At 39.9% G+C, this 11,661-nt stretch overlaps 1 pseudogene; it reads left to right on the top strand.

Annotated features, from left to right (window-relative positions):
* The window catches only part of LOC122783170, a 1,756-nt pseudogene extending 1,588 nt beyond the window's left edge, over positions 1-168 (top strand).
* The last annotated feature ends 11,493 nt before the right edge of the window (positions 169-11,661 follow it).

The following is an 11,661-nucleotide window of genomic DNA, read 5'->3' as shown; positions in this document are numbered from 1 at the left end:
ATCTTTAAAAAACAAACTCTGGAACATTTTACACTGAACTTTAAAGTTGTAAAACAAACAAACAAACAAACAAACAAACAAAAAATTACGAAATTATTATAAACGACCTGCTTTAGAAAAAAGAGGAGAGACTTAAAAAGAGAGGAAGCAGCAGCTCTGACGTTTCCAGGTATTTTTTAATATTATTATTATTATTATTATTATTATTGTTGTTGTTCTTATCATCACTGCTTCTTCTTCTTCTTCTTCTTCTTCTTCTGCAGTTTTAATGTGTGTGAACATAAACGTCTGTTTTAAATGTCGTGAAACAGAGAGAATGATGAAGCTTCTCCTCCTCCTCCTCCTCCTCCTCTTCTCTGTGGAGGAGACGTTACTTTTTATAGAATGTGTATAGTTTTGAGATTAAATAAATGTTATTATTATTATAATAATAATAATAATGATGTCTGTAATGATGATAATAATAATAACAACGATGATAAAAACCCGCATGTTTGCAGTATTAAAAACGTCTCATGCGGGTTAATAAAAAAAAAGCGGAAGCGGCGGAGATTAATTTTATTTGACAGAAATTTCAACACTAATTTTTATTTTATTTTTTTATTTTTGTCTCTTGAGTGAACTGTGTGTTTCCCGCCGTTAACGTCCTCTAAATAATAATGTTTATTTTCCCTCATTGGTTAAATTCAGATCTGTTGGTGTTTTTTAGACCAAAGAGTGGTTTTTGGTTTTTTTTCATGTTGAATCAGTGTTGAGATGCGGATCAGGACCAGAGGCCTGCTGAATGAATGACTGACTGAATGAATGAATGAATGAATGAATGAATGAATGACGCCTCAGTCACTGCCGAAAACGTCCATTTAAACGGAATTTAAAGTTCAGGTTGAAATAGTTCTTTTTCTGCCGCAGTTTGTTCTTAGTGACTCAGTTTCTCCTTAAATTGGCAGAAAAGTGAATGAGGTTTGGTTTCATATTTAATCTATTCGAGGAAACAAGGACAAAATAAATGATAAAACAATAGAAGAAGTCAGATTTGCGTCTCAGTGGTGGATGGATGTTTTCTGCAGTGACGCCGGTGATGCGTTCACTGCCCGTTAACACGCGCACGTTCACATTCTTTTCTTTCTTTCTTTCATTCTTTTTTATTTTTAAATAATGACTAAAAGAGAGAGAGTTTCTAATCCAAATCTATTTTTTTTATTATTATTTAATTAGACTGTACATGTTTGTTTCCGGGCTGCAGCAGCGGGAGGAAAAATTCCGTGACTTTGAATGATTGTCCTTTAACTGTCGTTTTCCATGGTTGTGACTCTGTTGTGCTCTGATTCTTATTCACGTGTTTGTCGCTTATAAAAAGTTCAAAAAAAGGAGAAAAAAAATGTTTTAATCCTAAAAAAAAAAAAAAAATCAAATAAAAAAAATAAAAGAATAGGTTTCATTCAGAACTAAAGCAAACATCCTTTTGTCTTTTTTCTGCCGCCGTCACTGGAGTTTAATATATATAGATATATATGTGTATTTATACTTATATATGTGTGTGTGTATATATATATATATACACACACACATATATACTTATATATGTGTGTGTATATACATCCACACATATAGATATTTATATATAAATATATATATATATATATATATTTAAGTGTGTGCATATACACACTCATAATATATATATGTGTGAAGTAACATACATATGTATGTATGTTATCATTTTACATATACACACACACATTTATGTGTGTAAAATAATATACATGTGTGTGTGTATATGTATATTATTTTACATTTCAATTATTCTCATCTTCTTATAAATGGAACTTTTTCTTCAATTGTTTTTTTCAACTGCGCAGTTTTCAACATTTTATTGATCATTATTTTGTTTTTTTAAATGAGTTTTTCAAAACAATCAAAACAAAAAAAAAACCAAATGTATGAAATTAAAAATACGCAAAAATCTGAAACTGCAAAATTAAATTAAATTAAATTAAATTAAATTAAATTAAATTAAATTAAATTACATAACGAAATAAAACCGCAGAAAATGGTTTTTAAATCCAAAATAATTTTCTGGTGTTATGTGTTTTTTCCTATTCATGTTTATTTGTTATTTTATTTGATAGATACAGACGCGAGTGCGGAATAATTCTTGTTTTTTTTTTTACGCATTAACATTTTTACGCAGCGCAGGCGTCTGGACAACTGACGGAGCAGAGGTCGCGCGCTCAGACGGGCAATTTTTCATTTGGTTCATTGGTTGTTGTTGTTGATATTTGGGATTTGTATGTGTGTGTGTGTGTGTGTGTTGATGTTGCGGTTGTATGTGTGTGTGTGTGTGTGTTGTTGTGTTGATGTTACTTGATTTGTGTATTGTGTGTGTGTGTGTGTGTGTTGTTGATATTGATATTTACGGTTGTGTGTGTGTGTGTGTGTGTGTATTGTTAATGTTGATAATATTGCAGTTGTGTGTGTGTGTGTTATTGATATTGATGTTGCAGTTGTGTGTGTGTGTGTGTGTGTGTGTATTTATTGTGTGATATTTGGTGTGTGTGTGTGTGTGTGTGTGTGTGTGTGTGTGTGTGTGTGTGTGTGTCTTTTTGATTGTATGTGTGTGTGTGTGTGTGTGTGTGTGTATTGTGATGTTGCAGTTGTGTGTGTGTGTGTGTGTGTGTGTGTGTGTGTGTGTGTGTGTTGTTGATGTTAGTGTTGCGGTTGTGTGTGTGTGTTGTTGATGTTGCGGTTGTATGTGTGTGTGTGTGTGTGTGTGTGTGTGTGTGTTGATGATGTTGCGGTTGTGTGTATTGGTAATGATTTGTTGATGTTGCGATTCGTATTGTGTGTGTGTGTGTATTATTATTGTTGATGTTGATGTTGATGTTGCGGTTGTGTGTGTGTGTGTGTTGTTGATGTTGTTTGCCTTCGTCCCTCACGCGCTCCGCCGAATCTCTGCTTCTTCTTCGCGGGACAAACGACAGAGTTTTTTTTTAAATCGACAGGTTTTTGAACGAGATTCAGTTTGTGAGTCTTTCATTGACTTTTGATTGTGGGTCACGTGGTTTCATGTTTATGTTTAACTGTTTACTTAAAGTTTGATTCTTTTGTTTTCTTCCGCTGCGCACACACACGTACACACACCGTTTATTTTTCTGTTAATTTATTTACGTAAAACAATGATTAAGTTGCGCGTAAACGACACTTCCGGTGGCCTCGTGCATATTTTCGACAATTTAAATTAAAAAAAACCTTTGTTCCGCGGGTTTGTTTATTTATCCTCTCTCTGTTGACTCTTGTTGTTGTTGTTTGTTTGTTTGTTGTTGTTGTTGCAGGTGATTTTGACCCCGCCTCCCCAACTCGCGCACTGCGCTGCTCCCCGTGTTTCTGCGCGTTCACGTGTTCCCTCTTGTTTCTTTGTATTTAATATTTGTTAGTTTGTTGTTTGTTGGCAGATTTTTGCGCAGTTTGCTGCGCCCGAAACGTCAGAATCTGCATTTATTTATTCATTCATTAGAAAACACGAGTTTACTTTTGAATGAATTGTTTTCTTGAATGAAAAGGTCGCACTGCTTCAGGTCAGAGGTCAAACATTTTATTTTTGACTAAATGAAACAAACGTCTTTGATTTCTGATTTTTTTTTTATTTTGTTGTCACTTTTCACATTTTCGTGTCACGCGATAATTCCACGTTTTTCGAAATCTTTTAATTCACGGATCTTTTTATTATTTTGCATTTTTGAGAGAATTAAAACTTTTGTTTTTCGCTTCTCAAACATTTATTCACTTAAATATTTTTTTGTCATAGTTTACGTCGCAAGGCCCCGCCCCCCGACTGTGCGCTTTTAAAAAAATAAAACTGAACGCGTGAAAACGAGTTTTGTATTTATCAGTTTTATTGGACAGATGTTTTTAAACAAACAAACAAAATCGTTCCAGGAAAATCCAAAACAAAATCATAAACATTTAATATAAAAACACGGATCACATTTAAATTATATTTAAAATGCTCTTTTAAAAAATGAATATTTAAATGATAATAATAATAATAATAACAATCTTGAAAAGAGAGGAGCTCCTCAGTCACATGATTCAATATTCCCATGTTTCCTTTTTTTTATTAATCTGTTCCGGGTTTTTTTTTCTTCACTATCGAGACAATGTGTGTGTAAATGACGTCATTTATTTACTTGTTTACTTCTTTATTTGCCAGTTCACACAATGATGATCATTTTGCTTAATCTATATATTTAATATTTTATTTTGTTATCCTGACACACACACACACACACCTATTTGTTTAGTGTGATTAAATAATAATGATAATAATAATAATAATAATAATAATAATAATAATAATAATAATAATAATAATAATAATAATAAAACCATTTATGACAAAATTCTCATTAAAAAAGTAAATAAATCATTCAGGTCATAAAAGATAAATAAAATAAAACAAAAATGAAACAAGTATTTAAATTTTTTGAAAGAGAATAAAGAAAAAAAAAGCTAAGAATTTGTTTTTGTTTTTTAACAAAACAAAAACAAAAAGTCATCACTACACTCAGAGATTCCGGCCGTGTCCCATTTAGATTTGATCCAAGCAGCTGGAGGCAGCACATGACCTTTGACCCCCACACACACACACACACACACACACAGATCTTCTGCAGATTTGACTTTTTTAGGATTTTTTTTTTGTAGAAACAACAACCCAGGACGAAATGAACCAGTGATTAAAAATGTTTTCTTTTAATCTGCATGAAATAATAACTCTGAAAAACCCAAACTATTCTTTATTAAATTAGAAATGGTTATTTTTACTGTTTCAGTGAATCTTCACATTTTTTAAATATTTTAATGGACGAAAAATGGAATAAAATCTAATCCAGTCATCCAATTTGACTCAGATTATTTCAGTGTAAACGGTAAAGAAGAAAATGTCATAACTAAATCTAGTTTCTGTGTTTTTTCAGCTTCTTAAATGTGAATATTTTCTCTTTTTTTTTTGCTCCAAAAACGATGATCAATATTTCTCCACATTTTTCTTTATTTTATGAACCAAACGAGTCCTGGATTAATGAAAATAATCCCAAATTACAGACAGAAACGTTGGATGAAGTGGAAATAAATTGTGTTTTTTTCTCTTTAAATAAAAACAGTCAAAGACAAAAATATTGAAATATTCACCCTGTCACAAAGTCCACACTTTTAATTTGAAAAGTGACAAATCATTTAAAAACAAAGGAAACAGAAGATTATCAACAGACGATGAAGATAACGGCGATGATGATGAAGATGACAACGATGAAGATGATGAAGATAACTTTAAATGTTCCTCCATCAGTGATAAACAAAAATGAAAACATGAGCTCTCTCTCTCTCTCTCTGTCATTCATCCTTTCATCCTGTCACCAGTTCACACAGACTGATAAACATCAGACCTGCACAGATAGGCTTCTTCAGCTCTGTTGTTGAGGGGTGAAGGGGTGAGCGAGGGGGAGGGGTCTTCTTCTTCCGTTACAACCCTCATTAAACTCACCTTCTTCCCAAGAATGAACACATGAATGAATGAGTGTTCTGATCTGAGTCTGAGATAAACAGGAAGTAAACAGGAAGAGGTGGAGTCGGACAGCTTCACATGGTGGCCTTCAATCTGGTTGTATTAATATGACTACTGTTATTCTAACTGAAATTTAATCTGACTGACGTTTAATCTGACTGAAATTTAATCTGACTGAGGTTTAATCTGACTGAAGTTTAATCTGATTGATGTTTAATCTGACTGATGTTTAATATGACTGAAATTTAATCTGACTGGAGTTTAATCTGATTGGAGTTTGATCTAATTGATGTATAATCTGAGTGGAGTTTAATCTGACCGATGTTTAATCTGACCGATGTTTAATCTGACCAATGTTTAATCTGACCAATGTTTAATCTGATTGATGCTTTATCAAACAAATGAACAAAGTATCAAACACATGAACGAATGAATGGATGAATGTTCAAATCTGAAAATGAAGTGAATTATTGTCATTTTTTACAGTGTAATTTAATCAGAAGAAAAATAAAAACAAAGACAATTAATTTGACAGAAAAACTGTGATCAAATAAAACATAATAATAATGATAATAATAAAAATAACAATACATCATTAATTTATCTTTAATGATTATATGATGATGATTTTTATTTGTTTTATTAACATTAGACTCAAACGTGTCATCAGGTAAAAGATAATAACAACAACAACAATGAGCAGCAGGTGGCGCTCTGCCCCGGCTTAGAATTCAGGGTCGTACTCTCGTGTCACATAAAGTTCGGAGTCAATCGGTAAATGTACGACAAAGTTACAAATCATTTCCTGTTGATTTATAATCAAACTGTTGCTGGTTGGTCGAGGGCCGCGGTGCTTGTTGTTAACTGGAGCGTGGAGTTGTGAACCTCTGAGGTCATGGATTCAATTCTTATGACGAACAAAAACAATCGAAAGTTCATTGTGAAGCTTGAAATGAGACGAAACGTCCACAATGTCCCAGGAATTCATGGAGAGGTGGCTGTATTCACATAAGGTATATCAGTCAGGACTATGACTCATGACGTTTTGGACAGATTTTGGACGACATACTAACCTATGACTTTTTTGACTGATTTTGGACGACATACTATACTATGACTTTTTTGACTGATTTTGGACGACATACTAAAGTATGACTTTTTGACTGATTTTGAACAACATACCGATTTTGGACGACATACTAACCTATGACGTTTTCGACTGATTTTGGACCACATACTAACCCTACATACTAACCCTACCCTAACATAACCCGCCAGCGAGCAGGTTATGTTCACAGAGTAAGTTACTGCAGTAACAGACCCAGAGTTTAAGTTACCCTCTCTTTCCCTCATCACATGACCCGCTTTCTGGAATACCCCACAGGTGTGAACAGAGCGTCAACACAACATCTAAGACATGTGCGGATCATTTAGGCAGCAGTGACCACATGTTTGTCTCCGCTGTCCTCGTCCTGCAGAAGAAGAAGCTCCGACTGATAAACACAAAGTGGAACATTGCAAATAAATCGAAAATAATAATGGATGAGAAACTTAAGAAACACCAAGAATGTATAGTTCACCTTAAGGTCATCAGCACATATTGTCCAGATTTCTGCTGGCTGGTCTTCCCAGCTCAATGCTCCCTTCTGGAAAGGGTGACCAGAACAAGTACGGCGGGCACAACTCGACTGTCTTTCTGAAGGTTTATTCCACATACACAGTTAAGCAGACGTCAGTTAGCAGTTAGACAGCATCTTGTTAGGTAGAAGTTAGTTAAACAGCATCTTGTTAGCTACTAACTACAGTCAGTTAGACAGTTAGTCAGGTTATAAAACCGACAAGTCGTACAGGTTCTGATGATAGATAGATTTACGAAGCTGTATACGAAGGCAATATATAACAAAACATGGCTTTGACAATGCACCTTAAAGGCTCTTTAAAGGCAACGGTGCTTTGATACCAATTACAACAATGAACAAATAAATAGAATGAAAGACAAATAGTTTTGCCTGCTAGAAAGTTCTACACCTCCCACTTGGCCTACTGATTCCTAAATCCAAGTAGACCACAACAACTACAAATTTTGCCTTTCAAAGTGGGTACATAAAGCTACATTGCTGAGTACGAACGCACAATACAAATGAATGACAGATACAAATGACAAATAAAGGTTTCACTGTCCATGAACATGTTGTCCTTGATGACACAGTGGCGCCCTTTACCGAAACACACCACCAGCCTCTCGTAGAGGGTGGTGGAGGGGGGGTCTTGATCCTTGTTCCGAAACACACCATCATGTGGTGGGGAATCTATTTCTGTTCCTCCACTGGTAACAGAACCACCAGCCTCCTGACATCTCTGTGAAGGATGGTGGTGGAGGGACAATTCTCTTTCTCTTTGCCTTTCCCTCTTTGTCCACTGGAAACCGGACAACTTTGGCACGTTCTCACTTTAACTTCTCGAACTACGCCTTTCACATCAGGATGGGCCTCCACAACTCGACCGAGCCTAAACTGGCCTCTCAGTGCATTCTGGTCAGCCAACCACACTAAGTCTCCCACTGTGACATTCCTCGCGGGTGCGTGCCATTTCTGTCGAACGAAGAGGCCCGGGCCCGCCAGCTGGCACCACCGCTTCCAGAACTTGTCGACCTCGATCTGGACCGCTCTTAGGCGTGCAACGGGGTAAGTCAGGTATTCAAACCCTCGAGAGTCCCCACTAGGCCCAGCACGGCCAAGCAGAAGTGAGTTGGGAGTGATGACTCCTACAGTCTCGTCTTGTACCTGGACTCTTGCGCCGATTGGTCTTTCGTTTGACAGATTAGCTGCCAGGTAGAGGAGAGTCTGGAACTCCAGTGCTGTCAGGTGACTTTCCACCCTGATGTTGCTCAACGCTCTCTTGAGTGTACGGACTGCTGCTTCAGCTGCTCCGTTTCGATGGGGAGAGTCTGCTGGGTGAAACACCCACGACCAATCGGTTCCAGCGGCGGTTGCTTTCTTTTGGACTTGATCCTTGTCGATGTTATTCAGGAATTCGTAGAGCTCCTTTAAAGCTGGCTTGGCGCCCACAAAGTTGGTCCCTTGATCCGACCAAAGTTTTCTCGGGTGGCCCCTGAGAGCTGTGAAGCGTTGGTACGCCTTTAGGAAGCCATCCGTTGACAGGTCTTCCACGATGTCAGCATGAAGCGCCCTGGAAGCCATACAACTGAATACTACTCCCCAGACTTTCATCTTTGTTCTTCGCTTTACAGTGTCTCTAACAACGTAGGGGCCAAAAAGATCCAGTGCTGTTAGCTCAAACGGTGCAGCTGGTTCAGATCGTTCACGAGGGAGCTCACTCATTTGTTGCTTGCACAACCTTGCCTTTGTCTTTCGACAGTGCACGCAGGAGTCGATGATGTTTCTTGCAATTCTTGACCCCTGTACCACCCACGCTTTGGACCTCACCCGGAGGAGTGTGCCAGCGACGCCTTCGTGGTTGGCTCCGTGGGCTTCCCGTGTGAGGAGGGTGCTGATCCAGGCATTATATGGGGCCAGGGGTACTCCTGGGTTTCCCCAGGTGATGGCTTGGACTCTGGCGTAGCACCGCAGGAGCCCCGAAGCTTCGTCCTTGTTGACGGCGAGTCTCTTCAAGTTCGGTCACTGTCAGTACTACCTCCCACTTTGCTGGGATAGGGGCTCTCCCTATACGAGCAACGCATTTCTTTATAGCCTTTCGGGCATGACTGACCCCTCCACAGAGCTTAGCTAGAGGGTTGTACCTTTTCAGACCCACTCGGACTATGAGTGCGGCTCCCCCCAGTGTCTCATCTTTCTTGGTCTCGACAGGGATCGGTTTCGTCTCATATCCTGCCAACTGGAGCCCTGCTAGAGACCTGCTATCTCCATCTGTGAAATTCCGGCCTTCACTACCAGAATTTAACAACTTCTGCGCTTGGGTTCTGATGAGAGCTGCTGTAAAGTCTTTCTTCTGGAGTTTACTCACTGTCTCTTTAGCATCAGCCGCCACTTTTGCTGCAGATTCCATAGGCCAATCTTTCACTGGACTAGACAGGAACTCGGGACCCTTCTGCCACGCGGAGTTTTCGTCTAGTTGCTTGGGTGAACACCCTCTCGTGACGAGATCAGCGACGTTGACTTCACCTGGGATCCACCACCAATCAGTTACGGGCCCAGCCTTCTGGATCTTTCCGACTCTATTTGCAAAGAATGTTTGAAATCTGCAACTGTCTCTCTGGATGGCTCCCAGCACCGTCTGACTGTCCATGAAGTGGTACCACTTTTCCACAGTCAAGCTCCCATGCTTCAGCATGTATTCCTTCAGGCGTGCGGCAAAGACAGCCCCACAGATTTCGGCTTTGACTGTGTCGCCTTTCTGGTTTAAGGGGTTTAACTTGGCTTTTGGGTTCACCAACCGGGTAACTACACCATCAGGCGTTTCCCATCGCAGATACAGTACAGCGCTGTAAGATCCACAGCTTCTGTCAGAGAATGTGGTTCCCCAGGGCTTGCCCCTCCAGCCGGAGGGTGTGAGGCTTCTGTAGAACTTGATGCTCCCCAAGCGAGTGTACTCTTTGAACAGCTCGATTGCTTTCCCTCGGAGTTCGTCAGAGAGGGACTCATCCCAAGTGTCTTTGGAGAGCCTTCCAGCTTCCTGGAAGGCCTTTCTCACAAGAATCACACCTTTTTGCTTCACAGGTGTTGTTAAATCGATAGGGTCGTACAATCCAGTGATCTGGCTCGGTAGGCTGCGACGAGTTAATGGGTTTGGTGCTTTTACATCCACTTCTCCTTCAGTAAGGAGAGTCATTTGGTCAGGCTTTGCCTCGTCCTTCCTCCCACTTTGACCAGACCGGACCCAGGGCTTGAGGTAGAAGCCCCTTTCTTTCAGGATCTTCTCCACTCCCTCTAGGATCTTCTTCCAGTCAACCGGCTTCTCATGGTAGCTGGGTCTCTCAGAAATGTAAATGGGGATTGGCTTGCTGAACTTCAAAATCTCTATTCTTGTGGATAATGACTTTTGGCCTTTCAGGAACATTAACAGCCTCTCGAAATGGTTTCCCGGGAAGGCATAGTTTTTGGGGCTGCTCACATGCGCAAGCCACTGTGTTAGCATTTTCTCAGAAAGTCTGCTCTCTAAAGACAGTATCACCAGGTGCTCCTGCTCTTGTTCAGTGAGCTCTGGCTCCAATGAGCTGTGGCTTCTCTTTAGTTCCTTTGTCTGAGCCTCCAAACCTGTCTGGTTTGGAGTTAGCAGTGGTGTGGTTAGCAGGAGTTGGCTGGTGTTGGTAGCCAAGTCCTCCTGTGCTAAGCTTAGTCTTTCTTCTGGTGCCTTGAGGTCTTGATGCAGAGTAGACTCTTCTGACTCTTTCTGGTAGAAGTCAGACTGAAACTCAGTGAGATTCTCCTGATTTTGCACCAAGGTCTCCTGCAGCTCTGCAGTTTGGGTCTCTTCTGGTGCCTTGAGGTCTTGATGCAGAGTCGACTCTTCTTCTTCTGACTCTTTCTGGTAGAAGTCAGATTGAAGCTCAGTGAGATTCTCCTGACTTTGCGCCAAGGTCTCCTGCAGCTCTGCAGTTTGGGTCTCTTCAGAGTTCAGCTCCCTGCTGAGCTCAGGCATCTCGGCCCTCAGCTTACTCTGCTCCTTTACCTTCTTGTCATTGACTTCCGTTACTTTCTGTAACTCTGTCACTTGACCCTTCAGTTTCTTCTGTTCCACTTCAAAGGACTCTGTGGGACCCGCTTGTGTCCGGATACTCTTCCAATCAGCCTTCTCGTTCTCGGAGAGCTTAGGCAAGCTTATCTGTGTGACCTTCTTGGGTTGGGCCCCCTGAGTGCTGTCTCCTCCCGTGACTGTACCAGAGTTGCTGGTGGGCACAGTGCTCCTTCGTCCCATACTGAAGTGGACGGGAGTAGCGTGAAGTCCTGGCATACTAGTGAGGGTCTGCGGAGGAGGGCTGGTAACACATGCAGTACTCCCACCATGCAGAACAGGTGGGATGGTATTAACACGGGTTACTGGTCGGATATGCCCATTTCCCCGTTCGTTATCCCGGCAGCATGACCACTCATCCATCAGTTCCTCCTTTTTAATTGTCA

Source organism: Solea senegalensis, linkage group LG16 (genome assembly GCF_019176455.1).
Source record: "Solea senegalensis isolate Sse05_10M linkage group LG16, IFAPA_SoseM_1, whole genome shotgun sequence".
Classification (NCBI taxonomy): domain Eukaryota; kingdom Metazoa; phylum Chordata; class Actinopteri; order Pleuronectiformes; family Soleidae; genus Solea; species Solea senegalensis.
This window is presented reverse-complemented; position numbering and strand designations above follow the sequence as displayed.